Below are 20,683 nucleotides of genomic sequence, written 5' to 3'. Positions count from 1 at the left end.
GAGGTTGCTTGCACATTTTATTTTTAGTGATAGTGGTAGAATGATGAAAGAATTTTCTTGCCTTTTTAAAATTAAATTAACAATCAAATATAAGACTCAGAGAAGAGTTAAAAACAGATAACAAGGATATGTAAAGTATTTGGTATTCCTCCAATATTTCTTTTAGGTTTAAATAAAAAATATTGCAAGGTTCAAAGTCGAATGACTGGTTTCAACACAATCTAATTTTATGCAATTTAGATCATTGTATGGATGCAAATTCCACTTTTCAGTCTTCTCTAAATTGTAAGTGAGGGCAGGTAAAAAGAGGGGGGGAAGACAATCTAGCTAAACTGTCCCACCGATTGGGTAGGTGTGTGGGGGAGGGAAATATCCTCTCTGCAATGTCAGGAAAAGGCAGAAATCAAAATTACAATATTAAAAATAAATGTGATTCATACATTTTGAGAGGGATTATTTTGTCCTAGAGAAATGCAGTAATATTAATTCCTGGTCAGTGTGGGATATTTATAAAGGTGTCTGCGTTTTTGTTTTCCTTTGTGCATACTCATTGCCTGTTAGGAACATTTATTCGGTTTCACAATAAACATTTCATGCCTCTGTGTCCTGCAAGGTCAACTCAGCTTATGAAAACCAAGCTGCTGTCTGTCTCCCTTACCTCATCACTAAAATTCCCAGACAGAGCAGAAACTCCAAAACTCATCAAAACACTATCAGCTAGACTGGAGAGAATTAGAGCTGAATACTAATTTTAATACCTCCATTATGTATGCACAAGATAACTATACTTGAGGTAGAAATAAGCAATACATCTTGAAGGACTCTTGTTTATTCACTCTTCCCCAAAAGAAAAAAGTAACGATTCCATCTAATGAAGTGAGAAGGTGAAGGTAGTTTTACTTTTCGAGCAAGATACTTAATGAGGCAATATCCTCTTGAATCTTTGAGATAAGCTCGAGGTCAAAAGTAGACAAATTAGCATAACATTCATATTAATATATTTCAGAATCAGATACAGAAACAACCTGCACTCTGAAACCTGCCTAATCACAGACAGCTAATTTTCAAAAGAGTTTTGGCACTCATTATGGTGATGGATGACAGAACTAAAAACATCAACATTTCCTTGAGATCTACCATGTTTTGTAGGCACTTCTCTTATGTACTTCATGAATTGTATTTTATATTTTTCATCCTTTATTTAGATACTCAGAGAACTAAAATGAGGTTCCTTGAGGAAGATATTTTGGCATGGTGCAACACTGCCATTGTGTAGTTGCAGCACAGATAATCCAGTATGGTACTGTATTCTAGTACCCAAAAGTTGCATTGCTACTATTCTAAAGCTCTTATTATCACATCACAATGAGAAATACATACAGACATTTCTACAAACACACTCACATGCAAAATATTCCATACAAGAAAGAAGCTGCTATTATTTATGGGCTTTCTCATGCACACATAGACAGATGCACACAGGCAAACACCCCTCTGCTCTCATAGCTGTGTACACAGACTCTAGCCACTAAATGGAAATTATTTAATTACCTTCCTTTCCTCTGGAATGAATTTAAATATTGTTATGCCCCAAAACATTGACGACTCTGGGTTAGCACTACTGATGCTGTCCAGTAAGAAGCAAGGAGGAGGGGAAGGATGTATGGAAGATGTTATCAAGAAAACCCCCAAATAATACAATTCAGGAGAGAAAACTATAACTGTTTCCTTAAGTTTTCTTAAGGAATGAATTCTGTTGATAAGACTGCTTTAGGCTGCCTTCAGTTCTGTGGAGTTCATAGTCAACAACTAGTCAACATAGTGATCTTGATTCTAGGACATAGTGTGTTCCTTACAGCCTCAAAATCACTGCTGCTGGAGGAAATTAATTTTAAAATATAGTATCAATCCTCAATAAAAATGAAATGCAGCCCTTTGCACTGCAAGCACTGGGTTTGGATAAATAGGTATTCGGGGTTTCATTTTGGGAGTGTGTTAAATAAACATCTTTGGAGTCAATGAACACACTCAGCTACACTGCCTACAAGGGAAACTGATGTCTTTTGGCATCTTCTCTGCTCAGGCTCTTTTTGATTACAGTGAAAAGGAACACAAAAGGCTCGTGCCTCAGGCAGCACAGATTAGCCAAAAGCACATATGCCTAAAAATGAGAAATGACTGGAGAGTGCAAGGCAACGGCAGGGATGATGGGAAGATTTATCCCACAACTTACTGGAAGACAAGCTGGCCATGGGCCTACGAGCTGCAGGAGCCAAGGGAAGGGAGCACATCTTATCAGACATGAGAGCAGACAGCGTGCTGGCAGCAGAGGACACAAACGTGACAGCTGTGAGCCAGGACACAGCTTCCCCTCTCCTGCCCCAGGGCCTCCACTCTGCGTCTCCTTTGCAATGGGAGGAAAATCTGCAGCTCCCTGGGTGCACAGGGATGGATGCTGCTATAGTGTTTATTACAGAGGGCACCGCTGTAAATGGCTTTAGCTCCTAAAATACCGTTTCTGCACAGCTTCACAACATTGCTCCTCTTTCCTGACTTTAAGGCTCCTTTTCTTGTTGGCTGTTTCCTGAACAAGTTCTGGCTGTGGACATCTCTGCCTGGGCTGTTTAGGGCTGAGCAAGTCGCAGCACAATGCGGTAGATGAGACAGAGATGAGACATGTCTGGGTCCCTTCAGGCACTGCCACACCAGTGAAACCACTAGACATTGCCAAGAGCTCACCTCTGCTGGTACCTCCCCAGTCTCTCATTGTTGCACTGCATTTACACAAGGTTGTGACACTGGGAATAAAACCCAAATAACCCAAACCCTGAAAAACCTACCCCAAAAACAAAAAGGCATCCAAAGCAGAAAAAAGTAAATACAATAGATCTGACTCCTCCCTCTGGTAATTTTTTTTTTCCATGGCTAAGAGAACTGCTCATGAAAACCTTTTGTTCTCCTCAGAATGTAAATATTCACCCATAGTACAGGTGAACAGAAGTTTCCTATCAGTTTTCTAGAAAGCTTATAGCACAACGAGAAGAAAGACTCAATTAATGGTTATGGGGTAGGTGGTATTTTTTTCCCTCACTGTCTTTACAGTGTGTTTCATCTTGTATCATCAAGCATTATAGATTCACAAGCATTATGCAAAACATTATGAGGATAATCGGCACAATGGGGGTTCACTATTTAATGAAAGTAACTCTCTTGTTTTAAATTATAACATTTAAGATCATCTTATTGTCAAGTGAAACACAGTCTTGCCTTTTTGTGATTTGCCTAGGATTTAGGAAATATCCCACCACCTTCTTCTTCTACAATAAGGACCATCTCCCACATTTTCGGGTAACTGTATACATGTTACATACTTTCTTTGGGAGCTTTCCAAATCCAGGACTAAAAAGCAAACAAATCAAAGACCTTGTACAAACTTCTTATTGGAAAAATATTTTACTAATTTTGAAACACTGTAAAAGAAGCAGGGCAGAAGTTCAGTTTAGGTATCTCATTCCAAGATGTTTTTAATTTCTGGAATATATTGTTCCTCACTTTCCGCAGTTTCTTCCTCTTAAAACATAAGTCCCATGAATAAAACAGCCCCAGTGCTAGACAATTTGGAGCAGACACTTCAGCAGCAGGTAATTAGATTTCACACATTTTATATTTTCAATTATTTCATTTACACTATAATCAATGTTTTTCACATGTAAGGAACAATATATTAGACTAGAGATTTTTATCTTGAAAGAAAAAAAGCAAACAAACGAACAAAAGCAGTTATTAACAAAATGTTCCAAATCCTGTTTGCATAGAGATATGCATTATAACTCAGCACCAGAGGAAAGGAATTGTATCCAGGCATGCACACATTTCAAGACCAAAAAGAAAACCATAATTGCTGTGTTTAATGTTTGTATCTTTTGTGTATATTTTAACCCTATTCACAATTTGCAGAGCTATTTGCCTGATGGCATTATTATAAATCTATTAAATCCATGCTTTGGACAGATGGTGCTATAAAATACTATTGTATCTGGGAAGAGGTGTTTGAAGACGTAGTGTATGTGTAGGCATACATGTGATGACACCTAGAAGACCACAAAAGTTATTTAAAACAGATAAGTACACCAACTGGGAGGCCCAGTTTCCCAGTATGGCTGATCACAGTCTCCTTTTCATAATATCAAATGCCATCTTCGCAATGCTTGTAAAATAATACCCACTGGGTTTTGGAATAAAGATCTCCACTGGTACCTCAGCAGTATCTTTTTCCTGAAAGCTCTGTATTCCCAGTGGATGAGCTGTTTCAGCAACAAAGAGATAAACAATGTGTCATGTTACTTAGTTTCTCAGTATTTTTAGGTGGATTTCCTTAAAAAAAAAAGAAGAAGAAAAAGAGAAAAATCTGTTATTGGCATAAAACCCCCACAAAAGTTGAAATATCTCTTTTCATCATACCAGTAGCAGTAAAAATATTTATTCATTGTCTTTGACACTATTTTTTTCCCATGCAATTATGCAACAGAAACAATAAAAAGCCAATAGTATATTATTTGATGTATATAAGAAGCTGGCTCCAAGTGCTGAAATTTGTACAGTATGTTGGCATAGTTCAAGGAGAGCAAATTTGCAATGAATGATGGTAATTTACACTGAAAGAAATTAGTGCCTGTTTTGATTAGGAATTAGCCTTCTGTTCAAATTTCAGCAGAGTAATGTATTCATTCCTGGTTAGAGCATTAGCTGGGTTGAAAGGGTGAGGAAAAAAGCTTGTGGACAAAGGGAAAAATTAAAAGTAAAAAAGATCAAAGAGCTATTTCTCTAGTGCAGCAATAAGGTAACTTATATGGTTCAAACTTATCATTACCAGTGTGTAATGCTGAAATGCACATTTACTATGGTACCCAACATTTCCTGAGGTGGGTACTACTATCATTCAGTTTTTAGGAAGACTTTGTTCAGTTTTTGGGACTACATTGTTCATCATGCACTTTTGCATCTAATCACACCCAAATGGTTCAGTTTGAGAGGCAGGTGGAAAAGCTGCCATAGGACAGCATGAAGTAGTTTGGGATGTGTTATACACTTCATAATTAGATACATACAAATACTGCACAGATGAATTTTTTCTTCCTTCCCACTAGCCTTAGTAGGGAAAAAACAATTCATCAATCATTTTAAAGCAATTCATGTTAAACCTACAGAAACAGGCTTCAGAGCTACCAGAATCTTCAGCTGCCTTGCTACTGCTCCTACCCAGGGAGCCACACTGGACAGGGTACAATTGTTTCAATTTCTACCTAGGAAAAACACATTTCCAGGAAGAATTGGCTAGAAAATCAGCTTTATGCATTAAAAACGCAGCCGAGAACAAATGAATCCTGAGCAGCCTCTCCTCAGCAAAAGTCAAAGTGTTGACTATGATAAAGTGGAATCTGGAAGGGTCTGCCACTCAAGTGTGCAAGCTCTTTGAGGAGTTAATCTATGAGAGGAGCTTAAAAAAACACCAGTATTTCTGTTGTGGTGCCAGCTGTCAGGGCTCTGACAGTTTACCTCGGCACTGAATCTTCAGAACAAAGGAACTAGGTCATGAAACAGAAAATTTAAGCATATTCCCCATGAAACTCACCTTAAAAGATGAGCACTCAGGTTACTAAGTCAAGGACTGAAAAGTCAGAAAATGACAAATTTAGGGCTGCACATTCAACTTTCACTCTTCCTTTTTGCACGTCTGCACTTTGAACTACTAATTATATGACTGCAGACATAATTGTGTGTAAAGACCATACTTCAGCTGATGGCAAAAGGACTGCTGTTACTTAATTTTAAATGATTACTCAAAACAAGGGTTTAAAATATCTCATTGAATACAGTGCTTGTCCACCAGTATTTGTGTATCCTCCCCCACAGACTCAAGAAGCCTCTACCACCCCCAAGCTCCTTGCTGCTGTCACCCACTTTCCCACCTTTACTGCCTCAGTTTCCCCACTGTCTCTGATCACAGTTCAGCCCTTTGGACACCAAAATGCTCTAACTGCAGTGTTCAGCAGCACCTCTAAACCTTTGTGTTACCTTTTTTCTGTGTCCTGCTCATTTTTCATCATTCCCACAGAACTAAGACAGGAGAAGGGGCAGCAGCAGAGAAAGGGGAGTGCTCCCTCTGGATGGAGCTGAGCTGATAGGTCTCCTTTCCATTGTCTCCCTTGGACAACATGTTCAGGAAGGCCAAGGCAAGGACTTTGACTGACAACAGAGAGACACATCCTGGAGCTAATGAACCTTTTTTTCCAGAGGACAAAATCATCAGTTGCTCATAGCCAAAGGCTTTGACACGGGTCTCCTTCATTCACTTCAACTTCCTTATGCACACACTCTTCAATGGACAGCTCCCAGTGTAATTACGATGTTTATTGTCTAGAAAATGCAAGTTCCTAAATGCTGATGCCCTCCACAAGAGTAGCAACATTCCTGGTTCCCTTCTGTCATGCTGCAGATGGCAAAGGCAAGACACAGTCTGTGTTTCCCCTTGTATCCCAAAGTTAACACAATGCATTTTCCTTGTCCCACTTTCTACCCTGCCACAAAATGTTTGTACTCAACAAACATGCCTCAGTTTTACAAAGATTTTTCCTCTTTAGGAAAAAATAATAAAATGCTCCCACAAATCAAACCTCGTCCTCTAATGAATGGGCTATTTCAAAAGGACAGAAAAAAATCTTTCATGAGGATTACAAAACTGGGGAGAAAAAAAAAAAAACAAAAAAAACAAAGCATGGAAGCCTTCAGGAGTACATTTTTCATACAACAGTTTCTTCAGGTCGTGGATTTATGGGTCAAGTCTATTCAAAAACACCAGCAATGAGTGTATGGCACCACATACAAGGCACACAGAAATAAGGCAGATTGCATCTGCTGTGTATTTACAAAGCCATCCCTCATAAGCTGTTCAGAGAATAAATGTTTCCTAAAGCCATTTTAAGCACACTGAAATATGGTCTCTGACAAACACATCCTTTACAACCTCTTCCAAGTCAGAAATGTTTTTCAATTTAAAAGTAGGAGGTACAGTTTTCTAAAGCAGTACAGAAGTGGCATATCCTTCTGTATAAAGTGCTCGCTTAGTGAAGATAATTGAGGATGGAAAATACATTATTTTTCTGTTCTATCTACCATAGCAATTAAAAACAACAATTAATTGTGTCAAGGTGCAAAATGATGATTTTAATTACACTACCAGAGTAACATAAGAGGTTCACAAGTAGTGACTACACCCTTGATTGGTCTACTACAGAGGAAAAGATAGGATTGCTTCCCTAGGGCAATGTTCTCTACCTCATTCATGTTGATTTACTTCACAAATAACCTCAGTAACTGCTTTTATTGACCTCCCTAGTAGCAGGTTTTTGAAAGTAAAACCAAGATATTTTTCTTTTTATGGAATTATTTTATTATTTTATTCTATTTTAAAACACCACTGAGAGAAGTACGTGCCACATAATGCATCATATTTTTCAATCTGTCTTGTAATTTAAAATTGGTTATGAATGTAGTAGAAATAATGCTAAAAGAATGAAAAGCTGATTTTCAACAGCATTCACAATACCACTCAGGGCTCGCAAAGTCCAGACACCTTGCTCCCACTGCTGTCATACTGGAGCACACTCAGAAAGCAGGATACCAAAACCACCCTCCTTTCTTTAATTATGCCTTTACCTCTCCCATCATACAGATAGCATGCCCTAAGGCAAAGCAGGAAGAAACAGCAAACTCTTTCCTGAAAAGTTCATAAAGCAAACACAATCCATATATCTAAGAGTCTATTCCCCTTGTACCTTCAGGGAGAGAGGAATATTATTGAAATTATTAAGTTCATTTTACTGTCTAGTGCCTTTGAATAGTATTGTTAAATTGGAAAAAGAATATCACTGCACCGTTGAAGCCAGGGTTTCTAATCCAGTGCTAGAGGCACAGGGAACTGTATTCACATGCTGCAGAAGATACATATATTCAGATTTATATTCGACATTTCAAGCTGAAGAGGGCAGTTTCATGCTAATGCAATATCCTAGCTTAAATGGCTTTGTCAAAACAAGGTTTCTTCTGGTTTCTGACCTTTATTTGGTTGACCAAAAACACAAGTAGAGAGATTGTCTTAATCCCTCTTGTTTTAATTCGAACACCTGTACTAGGGCATATCCATAAAGATGTTTCATTCCCATCCTGCATCTTCCAGATGGTTTTTATTACAGATCATCAGGAAGATTTTCCTCTAACCCCCTTCCTTACTTCCTCAAAACAGTTAATTAAAATACTTCCATGGAGATGCACAACATGGACCCACTAACTAGTGTCAGTCATTGTGCAAAAAATGAGCCTGTTTGTTGGGTAACTGGCTATTGCAACAATTTTTTTTTTGGTCATGGCAGCCTGTGTTCTTATTGTGATTCAGCAGAACTGCTGAGACATCAATTAGTGTGGTTTCTAAAAGCTTTTATAACTCGTGTTTAAAATGCCAGCCTCAACCACAAAGCACAGTAGTCCCATAATCTGCAAAATAAAATTTGGGGCTCAGTTTCCATTTACCTAAACTTGTGCAGTAATAAAAACCCGTCTGCTGAAGACATCTGTTAGAACTCTGTAACATCTAATTTTTATGGCAAATAATAGAGTTCAGATCCATAAGATTAGAGGTTATAGGCTAGGCCTTTTGGCTGGCTTGGCATTCCCGTTGAAATGTTCTTCCAGCCAAGTTAATATATGCATTAAAAAATCCCAATGACTTTCCTCCTCTTCCTAAGACTCAAAATAAAACAATAGTTTCACCTCTTAATGCTTTGCTCCATGGCGTTGTTGAGCCTATGGTAGTGTCTGTTTGATGGGACTGACAATAATATTATTTCTTTTCACTAAAAATAAAGGCTTAATGAGCAAAATCCAGAGTTAATTATATGTTGGAAACATACACTCTGCTAGAGAGGAGGTGGAGTTGCAAAAATCACTGTATTTCAGGCCGGCCCTGCTTGTATTCTGGATTTCAGGTATTGAACTTTGTCAACCCAAAGCTTGAGGTTCAGGTTTTTTCTAGATCAAATTCAGTCTTCCAGCACATATCAATTGCAAAATAACACACATTTATTGTAGAGGATGCTTTTGGAAACTAAATATAACACTACCATTGATAACAATCAAAACATCTGTGACTTTTAATCAAAGTTTTGCATTCCCTTGTCCTGGTTTGAAAGACAGGTGTTTGCTAAGGAAAGCAGAAGCCTCCCTTTGAACTGAAAAATGTGAACCTTCCTTCCTACAGATTATTATGATTTTGAAATTAAGGGAGATCTCAGGCAAAGATATGGAGGTAGGAATAACAGCTCTTCACTAGTATATCTAACAAGACAAACTAGAACAACAACAGCTATGAAATTACCCACAAACAGAACAGTAACTCAGTCCCAGTGTTTTTTGGCTGCAGGCACCTTTTCCCTGAGCTGCAGTTCCCGGTGCTGGGGGCGGGCGGGTCCCGCAGAGCCGCAGGAGGGCTGGGGGTGATGGCAGCGCTGTCCCAGGGGGAGAGAGAGATGGAGAGAGAGCCCTCTGCTCACAGTGTGGGGCCTGGTGCTCAGCAGAGTGCTGGATGGTGGTAGTTCACAGCGAGGAGACAGCAGGGCAGGGTCCCACAGCAGTGAGGATGGCTCCCGACGCTGGGATGGCAGGGATGGGGCTGAGGCAGCGATCGTCCTTCTCGTCTGAACTCTGTGGGGGAAATGGGCCGAGCCAGAGCCTTCCGCTTCCTCTTCTGGATGTTTGGATATTGAGGGGTTTCCCTCCTCTCTCTTCTCCCCCTTGCCACCAGGGCCCAGTCAACAGGTATCTTAGCATGACAATGGGGAAAATTCCACAGAGGGAAAAAAGGGAAAGAACCAACCCCCAACACCCTTTTAGTCCAAAACCCTATGAGAGATACTTATGATTCCCCTGGGCACTATATACTAGTGAAATAATCAGATTTGAAATGTCTGTGAAAATAATGAGAAGAAAAAGACACTGTCACTTCATCTAGCTTCTAACAGAGGATCCAGTGAATCACTCAGTAGAGCTGCTCGCTGGGACATGCTTGCACAAAGCTGCAGAGAGCCATTCACCAAAGACCCAAATACTACTAAATAGGTCTCTGAAGAGCCAGAAGGAACTGGGAAGGTTGTGCCATTAATATTGCCATGATCTATTTGAAGGCTGAGTATCAAAAATTAAGACTGTAAAGAAAAATTTTGAGCCAGCCTACAGACTTAGTGCTGGTATTGCAGAGATCTAAATGGCCTGCTGGGCTTTTTAAAAGAGAGGAGAGCATAGGACAGATCATGTTTGGGGTTTCACTAGTCCTCTGTGCCCAGCTTTCCCTCAGGGAATGAGCCCTTAGTCCATCTCTCCCTTTCCTAGCTCAGCAGCTTTCATTCTTTCTCCCTCCTTTCTAGGAACACTCACTACTCTGCTGTTTCTAAGAGACTATGCCTGCACAGACAGTGCTAAGGGGTGGGAGAATTATCAAATCTGCCACTTGCATGATTCATAAAATGAAAAACTTGCAATCCAGGAATGGGACAGTGCCTGGAATAACTTCATAGGCCTATTCCCCATCTATTGTCATCCAGTCTTCAGCTAGCACTCATTTTAATATGTTATGGTCCTAGTTCCTCGTTTATCTCTTCTGGTACAGTTATGTGCAGCTCTAGAAATCACATGACAACCCAGTAGCAGGTATTTTGATTTAATTTCAGCGGTGCTTTATGAACAAACCTATAATACACTGTTTGGAAGTAAGCAACTGAGTTTTGACAAAAACAACCCAAACCACACATTGCTTTTTTAATTAAAGTTTAAATCTGTAAAATAATCACAGACCTCTCCAGTGTCTTTTGCTCCTTCCTGTCTTGTTCTCTGTATTAGGACAAGAGCTAGCCATAGGCACCCATGTCATCTTGCTGACACAGCTGATTGTGTGACTACAGGCACAGAAGAGGCAAGGGGACAACAACCGAGGAGGAAAAACCCACATTAAGAGCAGTTTAGAGGCTCTGCAGGTTTAGTTTAAGACCTGCAGCAGAACCAACTGAATGCTCACCTCCATGGAATGGACTTTTACCACCCACACCACACACCTCCCTTGTACTGGATCTGACATTCACCCAGTCTTGAGCTATAAGAGTTGTTGAGCATTTCCCTCTCTTTTAGGAAGAATTACTGCACATTCACCTGAGTGCCAAACATGCTAAAGAGAAACAGCAGAAGCATGAGCCTGACAGGGAAGAGATGGACATGAGGAAGGGAGGAACTCCTTTTCAGAGAGCACAGCCAATTACATCAGCTGAAGCCGTGTCACAAAAACACATCTCCAGAGATAGGGGGATAATCCCGCAGACTTAGCTAAACAGTCAGGAGGATAAGCAATACTTACCTGTTATTCACTCTTCCCAGTGCATGGCTAGGAAGCAGAAGAGGAAGAAAAGACAAGTGGGAGAAGCCCTGGAAATATCTCTCCATTCCTTAGGTAGAAGAGCTGAAAACAATGTTTACCAAATAGGATAAAGCCGTTACTCAGCACCCCAGAGTGAGAAGGTTAAGAGGATGTTGAAGTCACAGCTACAGCCCATTCTCTCCTCAGCCCAAGGGTTAATTACATATTCTCCTCTTATTTAGGATGTGCTGTAAAACCACTGGCTGACTCTTTACAAGTGGAGGATCTTTTTACTATTGTGGCTTTTAAATGAACTAATATTAAGAATAACTGTTGTTTTCTTAGTGCTCCTCTGCTGTCTTTAACGGAGCTCTCCGTGTGCTGGATACACCTGCAGAGTTCTTTAGGACTGGTCATCATCAAGCAAATCTTTCTTCACCTCTCATGGCTCTGTTTATGATATACTGATTCATCAGTCATCAGAGAGATTAAAGGTCATCTTTATAAAATAAATGGTTTATGGCTGCAGCAAATCAAGGCTTTGAAATTTATTGGAAAAGGCTGTAAATTGTCAGTCATATTATTACACAAATAAATCAAATAGTTACTGCAAATTTATTAACTGATTCTAGTTTTTTTAGGTACAAATTGTTGCTCCAACCTATTTTTCTCTCTTCTTGGATAAAATGATTGCTCTGTAGTCTATGTGAATGATTGCCTGTGTGTTCAAGGCCACCATTATTACATTAAGTTGCTTCACACACATTAACATTTTTTTGAGTGTTGTTCACCACAATTTGTTTTCACATGAGCACCGCTCTATATTTGAAAACAGTGAATGGTACAATGGCTGTTCAAGATGTTGAAAATAACACTGCAATAGCATGATCAGCTTTATATTTGTGCATGGACCAACCATACAATTAATATAGATAGGCTTTTTCAAGTTTCACAATAGAAGTAGAGGACTAAAGTTAATTTCCTACACTGAAAGAGAAATATTTAAGACCTCACTGTATCATGTTTACCGTATCAGCACTGTGGGGTGGGGAGGCGAAAGGGAAACAGTGGAATATGTCAGTAATGGAAAATAAAGTTGTCTGAAATTGAGGACTTTCATTTCTGAGATGACAATTTTTTTAGTGAAAATAATTACATAGAGTTACATAAAATTAGATGACTAAGCACATTTACCTTAATGTTATTCTCATTGCATTTGTACCATTTTCATGTCTCTAATAAAGTCCCCTGGATCACATCTAATGCACACATCTGTGGAATTTCCACTCTCAATTTATATGATTCTTTGTTTTATTTCAGTGCCTTCTTGCTGTGACCAACCACTCTGCATGCCTGCAGGATCCCTTCTGGAGAAAAGCAGGCAAATTCCTCTCACCAGATATAACCCAGTCATGTCTCCATGGCTGGATCAGCCCAGGCACTGCTCAGACATATGGACAGGTCTGCACCAGGTTTTTCTCCTGCTGCAGAGAGATGTCCTATGCCTCTAACAGGTCCTGTATCCTCACAAATTCTCTTGGTACATCCTGCTGCAGGCACAACCTGAAGTGTCATCTTATCAGAACACAAATGCCAAAGATTGTCATCTCTGTCTCACTGCAAGAAGTATCAGATATTAAAATTCCTTAAAACAGCTAAAACACATCAGGATCAGAGAATGATTTGCAGGGTTACGAAGCTCCTGTTTCAAAACAGCCCAGAAGTAGGTGGGAGGAAGAGGCATTCATAAATGCAAGAGCACTAGTGGCCACTTAGGGGAGGATGTATCAGCTCAGCTTATTGCTGAGAATTTTATAACAGTGCCACTGGAATATGAAAAACCATAGGCATCCCATTTGAAGGTATATCTTGAGAAATTAGCATGGATATAAGAAAAGGAAGGAACAGGCAAGCTTTATACACAGATTATATGACAGGCTGGAGGAGCCTATGAGTGAGATACAGAAACCTGTGTCATAGGTATGATCACTCCATGGGATCATTCCATGTGCCATCCTCCAGGACTGTCCAGGTCTCTCTAAAAGATTAATCAAGAGACCCACTTGTGCCACATCTTCAGTAAAATGGACTTCATCTTCTTGAATATGATGTATCACTTTGCTGGTCATTGTGTTTGTGATTGAAGTCATAAGGTTGGTGGATTACTCAGATTAGTAATGAAATGTGCTATTCTTCCATCAGGAGAAGTTTTGGCCCTTTAGGACACAGGCTATCAGTGTTTCTGGAGTAGCATGTTTCTGAAACTTCCATGAGGATACAGGTAGGTGTGCTACCATTTCCTGCTCTTGGTGAGCAGGAAGAAAGAAGCTACAATTCTTTAAAACAGTGATAGAACACAGACTTCAGCAAGTAAAGATAAAGCAGTTAAAGGAGGAAGAGGATCTTGAACTAAAATGTCTGGGGGAACTGTTTATGCTATCATGAAGCAGCAGCTCTGCCAATGTGGACAGCAGACTTGATTATCAAGTCTGATTTATCCCACATACTTATTAGAGTCTTACCTCTGCATACAAAATGGCACAATAGCTCCTAAAGCATCCACTTTGCCAACATGAAAATGCAGCTGAAAAGAAGATGTTGTTTGGTCTCCTGCATATTGGAGTTCCTGGTCTCTTGATACTGGAGCGGCCTCAGCAGCTATGGATTGTTGGTCATAAAACAGACAAGCTTGAGGTTAAATATTCCATGGCAAAGATTTAACTGGCACCTGGCAGGTTCCAAAAGAAGCAGCAGAAAAATAACAGAAATGTAAATTTTTCCCTTCTGAGCCTGCACAATGCACAGTTCAGGCAAGCCAGAGAACCTGGGCCAGACATTTAAAGAGTCTGGTCATCTCCAACCCAGGAAAGCAAGGCAGGGTGCCAGGCATGCTGTGTCACCAACCACTGCTCGTCCTCCACTGTTCATCTGCTTAGCAAATCTTGTCTTCAAGGATGCACAAAGGGGAATTTGCTGCTGATTTCTCTGTGAACAAAATTACCTAAGGCCAATTATTAAGACTTGTTTACTTTACAAGAACTCATATCTGGGGGGGGGGGGGGGGGGTATGCTAAAAATGCTCCCAAAATACTACACACTTATTAGCATATTTAAAAACTAAAAGGCTATAGTGTTATCCATTAAAAGATTAATCTGCTTAGGAGCTCATGTCATAAACACTAATGATTCAAAAAGCAAGTCAAAATTTACTGGCCTTAAAGGGTCAAAAATACCTAGGAATTACATTTAGGATTTTTTTAGCTAATTTCTTCAGGTGTACTGTCTCACATGCATCCTATATGCCTTATTTACTTATTAATATATTTATCTGTTTTAAATGAGTCTTATCCCATCAATTAAAAAAAAAAAAATCTGCCATTAGCTGGAACTAGATTTGTGCTTCCATGATAAACTCTTTCCTGCTGATGCCTGTAACACCAGACAGCCAGTGTATAGTTACTGAATTCAGTCAAGCAAGGCTGATTTTCACCAGCTGAAAGCCCAATCCTTACTATAAGCATGACCATTCATGTTGGGTAATTTTTTTTAACTGTATCCTGAATAATACTTTCACAAAGTTTGACAAAAGTTTTGTGCTTTTTACAATGGATTCTAAAACATTTTAAAAATCTCTATAAATGTTTTAAAGATTTAACAAAGCCAAATAAAAAAAATATCTCTGCAGGTTGATCTGTTCCTATTCTGAAGTTCTCTGTGGGCACCCTGCTTCATAGGAACTCTTTTCCCAGTGTAACCGAATATCCTTTCAATGCAAAAAGCTGTATTGTTATTCTTAACTCTTGGACCAATATTTGCTTTGGTTACATCATAATGAAACCCTTTCTGTAGAAGACAGCTGGGACAAAAAAAAGTCCCTATGGAACTGTGACAAACAGAATGTGACACCTAGCTCACTAATTTTGAAAGATCACAGTTATTTTTCCTGATAAATCTAGTATGATGCTTGTAATACACTTTCAAGTAGCACCAAACAGAGATGTTGAACTTTGCTTTTCAACTCTCTTCTTTTCTTTCCTTTTTCCTGTTTTGCCCTGAGGTCTCTGAACTTTGGCAAGTGTATGAAAGTCCTCAGAATCCCCATGTTTTTCTCCCTCTTCTTTCTGTTACACACCATTTTCTGGGTTACCACTGAAAAAAGCCACGCTGTTGTAAGTCAGCTATAAGTGCTCCACTGTCTCTTGACAATCTGTGACCCAGAGAGCTGAGCGAACACAACTGCTACTGAGCTCTCTCTAAGGTGTGCAAATGTAGAAACATCCTTCATAAGACCAGCAATAGAAAAAGTGCAATATTGCACTTAAAGAGAGGCTTCATTAGCTTACTGCTCTGAATATTTAAAGTATAGGGAATAAGAAAAATTATAATGTATTAACTTCCTTATATTGCTTAAGCAACTCATAGTCTAGTAGAACTATAAAACCTGCTCACAGGTGTTGACAGAGAAGGGCACCTTTGGATTATCTGAATTTAGAAATTCAAATGTCATATTGTACAGTTATGATGCTGTGATTTGATAATCTGAGGGAGAGATTCACATGTCCTACTGACATATTCCAGGCTGAAAACTAAGAGCACAGAAATAAATCCTGTGGCTTTTGAAGTCTATGGAAAAAAAACCACATTGTTTTCCAAAAGGATAAATGATAAAGCTAAGTAGGATCTAACACACTGCAAAAACAACTGTAGAGAAACAAGTTACAAAAGCTACTTTTCATTTGGCTTCAAATCACTGTTTGCTTTGTTTCACTGACACACAATTTTTGTATTCTCTTGCTTGGGAAATGCATATCCTACTATTTTAAAATAAGCTCTAGGCTATCTTTACTGTATCTCACTACCCCATTAAAGAATTTTTCAGTTTAAAGAAAAATATTGTCCTTCTTTTGTGCAATTGGTTTCAATACTGTGTTAAGCTGTGAAAAAAAAGTCATAATAGCCTTCCTTAGGTTCTCTTCTTGGTGGCATTGCCACCACTGAGTTATTATGTAAATTATTGCAATCTGGTTAGCTCCTTCCATCTATTTTCTTAACAAAAGGGGTCTGCAAGTGCTAATCAAAATGTTGTAATTTACATATTAATGAAGTTTTCATAATGGCATTTGCTTCATATGTAATATGAATGGTATGGAGACTTTTCAGTCTTCTTTTGAGCAACCACTACATTTTGATTTCCTGAAGTAGCTGATGTACATCTGAAAACAAGCTGTAAGTGCATCACATCATATCTCTTTATATGTATATATATAAATATTTCTACCTATCTTTGGTATCAGAATGATACACTCCAGTGTTTGAATATTAAATGTAGCCTCACATGTGGCTGTGAACTATTATTTACTCACATTCTTTTGAACACTTTTGTTGCAATCATTCTGAAAATGTTAAAGGCACTTTTTTCTGCTGAGAGTGTGGAGCACAAATAAGTAGTGAATCATTAAGAACAGAATAAAGAGGAAGAGGGGGATGGATAGAGACAGAGAGATAAAGTTTTAAAAATACCACAACCCACTCCTATGGAAAGTTGAAAGGTAAAAAATTGCCCTGCTGTGACAAGCGTCATATTAAAAAATGCTGGATAGGGAATAACATTGAGTTTCTGTTTTCCATTCTATTTTCTACTTTTCTGTTGTTTTAAAATATGGCAAACACAAAAACTCTGTTTAGTATTGCATCTATAAAGCTTTCTAATTAAAGATCTGGGAACACCTCTATCTGCAAATCAGTATGGAGAACTGTATCAATTTCTACTTCCACCTAGGTAGTGAGTGAGAACAGTGTTATGTCCCTTAAGTTTAGGATGTAAATTATTAAGAAATCTCAAACAACATGAGGTATTCCAAGTGAAAAAAAATATATCCATAGTCACATGCAATGTCCAGTTGGTTCTTTTCATAGCTTTCAGTCATGGGATATTTTTCTTTAACAAATCCCACTAAAAAAAATGGAGATGAGATTAAATGTCTACTTGCTAAACTAAATGGACCATGTAGAATCTCTCAGAACAATCAGTTTTATTTAACCTTTTTTAAAATTCTTTTTTGAACCTTTTCCAGAATTTAACTGTTTCTTTCAGGAGTGGACTGTAAACTTGATCATTCCAGAAATGTTCATTCTCAGTGAGAAAACAATCAAAATTCTCATCTGTTCCCCACTTTTCTGCTCTAAAGAATCCCACTTTTCAGTTATAATTACATCTGGGAGCTCATTTTCATTGGCACAGACAGTAACTTAGCTTCCTGAATTTGCAACTCTATGAGACAGTTTTTTAAAATATTCTCAAAGAATTCTTTGTCATTATGAGACATGATATTGGATTAGTTCCAGCCTGGAAGTAAAGTACTTTCAGTTTTAAATATTAGTTACATTTAAGACTCCATCAAAACAGAGATTTACCTGTTTTTTAATAAAAGAGTTTAGTGTAATTGACAGGTGTTCACAGTACTTTATCATCATCCCCAGCTGGAGCAGGATTTGGAGCTTTGTCTGAGAACAGTGACCTAGGAGCTTACAAAAAATTTCTCCCCAAATTTTCAGGAACAAAAATAAGGATTTTCTTTTTAACAGAGTTTCACTCATTGTTTCCACTCACTCAATCCACATTTTCCTCTTAAAGTCTACTCCAAAGCAAACAGATCCAACATTAGGCATGGTCTAATGGATGATTTGATTTAGATGGAAGATGTTTTCTATCTCTGAAAAAGAGACCCTAGTAAAGGCTGTATCTAAAGCTTCATGACAAACACTTCAAAAGCACATTAAAGACATGTGGGAGGTATGGAAAGATATTTAAATAAAGATAATTTACACTGAATCTCAGGAAAGCACTTGAGAATAAGATTGATTCAGCTACAGGGAATATTCCCAGGGGTGTTAATAAGTGTTTCACTGCTTTGAGTATTTAGAACTGGTGCTAAAAAATATATTTTTTTTTTTTTATTTCAAAGCATTTGAAATTAAAGTCATGTTAACTTATATTTTTTGCTCCTGTTTTTGAAATCGATGTATGACCAATATTTTTAATTTACTGAAATACCTAGCATTTGAAAAATTATCTATTTCAGTAACCATTGCAATCATATTTTTGCTAAGCAGATCTGAGTTAATTCAGAAAGGACACGGAAAATTGCCAGTCAAAATTTAAGAGTAAGATTTTAATTCCATAGTTTTAAAAGTGTATTTTTTCAACCAGAAAACCCAACACACATGAAAATGTAGAGCACCTACATTTTTCACATGAAGTTAAGCAACGCTTTGGAGATCATGTTTGCTCTTTGCATCTCCTATCCTGTTCTCACTATTTTATTCCCTGAAGGGAAAGGCAGAGACAATGTACAGTGACAGCCATCATGTCCCTGTCTCATATTGCTGTGCAAGGGAAAGAGGAAAGGGTTTCTGTGTACTTGTTCGCCTTAAAAAATCTGAGACAGGCAATCAATTTTAGTTGAACTCCTTATCAAGAACAACTAAAAATTTAAAAGTTCCAAGTTGGCCATCCTGCTCTAACTCACCACCAGCACGTAAAGCAGGGAATAACACTACCAGCATGATTTAGCACACATATTGTACAGAATGTCTGACAACAGATATGGAAGCAAACACTGAAAATCCTGCTTTGCAACCTGTTTTTTTCTTCCATAAAACTGGTTGAGATTCTTTTCAACCTTGTGTAATTTCTACAAATACTTTTGGGATTATGTTAATACATCCTCAAACTATGGTCAGTTTATTCATCTTTGGATACAGACAAATTCTCTTCTTCTTTTTAATTATTTTAGTGAAGAAAATGCTCTCCCTTGTAAAGAGAGAAGTTCTGGAGTTTCAGTGGTAGGTGAAGAACTGTTAGCTTTCTTTGCTATTTGGAACCAGAGGGGACATATAGACACATATATATATTTATATATATATATATATATGTTTATGTACCAGGCATCCATGCCTGGGAGCCCTCCTGATCACAATCAGATCACAACTACTAGCACAGATAAAAGTCTGTAGATATCCAAGCAGGAGAAAAAAAATGGATGGTTTGTTTTCATAAAACATAGTGGGGTTTTTTTCCTAGGATTTTTTTATCTAGGATGGATACTCCATCTTTTTTCTACGTTTCAGCTAAAGAGGACTTTGTGTGCTTTTTCCTATCTGTAATGTACTGTTGAATATGGGGGTCTTTTTTTTTTTGTTTGTTTGTTTGGGGTTTTTTTTGTTGTTTTTTATTTTTGGTTTTTTTGGGTTTTTTTTTTTTTTGTTTTCTTCCCCTTTCACTTTTTACACATTTGGTAGCTTTTTCAAATATAACCCAACCAGAACAAGGGTTTGCCTGAATCTTGTCAAACAAAGAATTAGCCTGAAATAACAGATATAACTCTTATTCCATAAGAATGGTGGAAGTATTCTTCTCAAAACAGAAGGGCTCAGTTTTGAGGTATATCAATAACTTTTTCCACTTGTTCTTTATTCCAGAACACATGACACGTATTCCAAATCCTGGAAAACAAATTTAAATGCCACTTTTTGCTGTGATTACAGGGAAATGTCAAACACAACTGTGTATAGGTACCTAGAGAAACAAAACTCAGTGTCTCGAGGAAAGTTCTCCATCAAGCATTCCTAAAGGAAAAAAAAAATCAGTGATCCACAGAGTCTCCGTTATTTCTTTTCCCAGATCAAATGGCCCACCAAAATTCTATGTACAGCTGCTCATAAAGACTTTACAGAAAAAAATTATTTTGAACCCAGTGGAACTGCCTTACAGAATTTTCTATTTTTGTACAGATCTGTATTACATTCTGCCTCTCAGAAAATTCCAGCAGAGTTCTTTCTGTAACATCAGCTATCTATCAGATTTGATCTGCTTAGAACAGATTTAGAAAGAAGTTTAAGGGAAACAGTGAAAGGTTTAAAAGCATTCCCTGGGAAATACACTCTACAGGGCAGCAGGATGAAATTACAGGGGAAGAAGGAAATGGGAGAGAAGGACATTTTTAGGAAGGTGTTGCCTCTCTGCCACGCATGGCTGAGGTGTGGGAGGGGACAATAAAAGCTCACACTGGCCAATCTTTGCAAAGGAAAGCTCAAATAACTTAAGCACTCCATTTGTGTGAGTATTGTAAAGATTAAAGGGGGTATGGTACAGAAGGGGTAGAAGTGGCAGGGAAGAGACAAAAGAGTGGGGCATGGTGGGGTACCTGGATCTGTAGTGGTGAGAGG

This window comes from Cinclus cinclus, chromosome 2, assembly GCF_963662255.1.
Source record: "Cinclus cinclus chromosome 2, bCinCin1.1, whole genome shotgun sequence".
Lineage (NCBI taxonomy): Eukaryota > Metazoa > Chordata > Aves > Passeriformes > Cinclidae > Cinclus > Cinclus cinclus.
The sequence above is the reverse complement of the archived record's forward strand: the minus strand, read 5'-3'. Positions refer to the sequence as shown.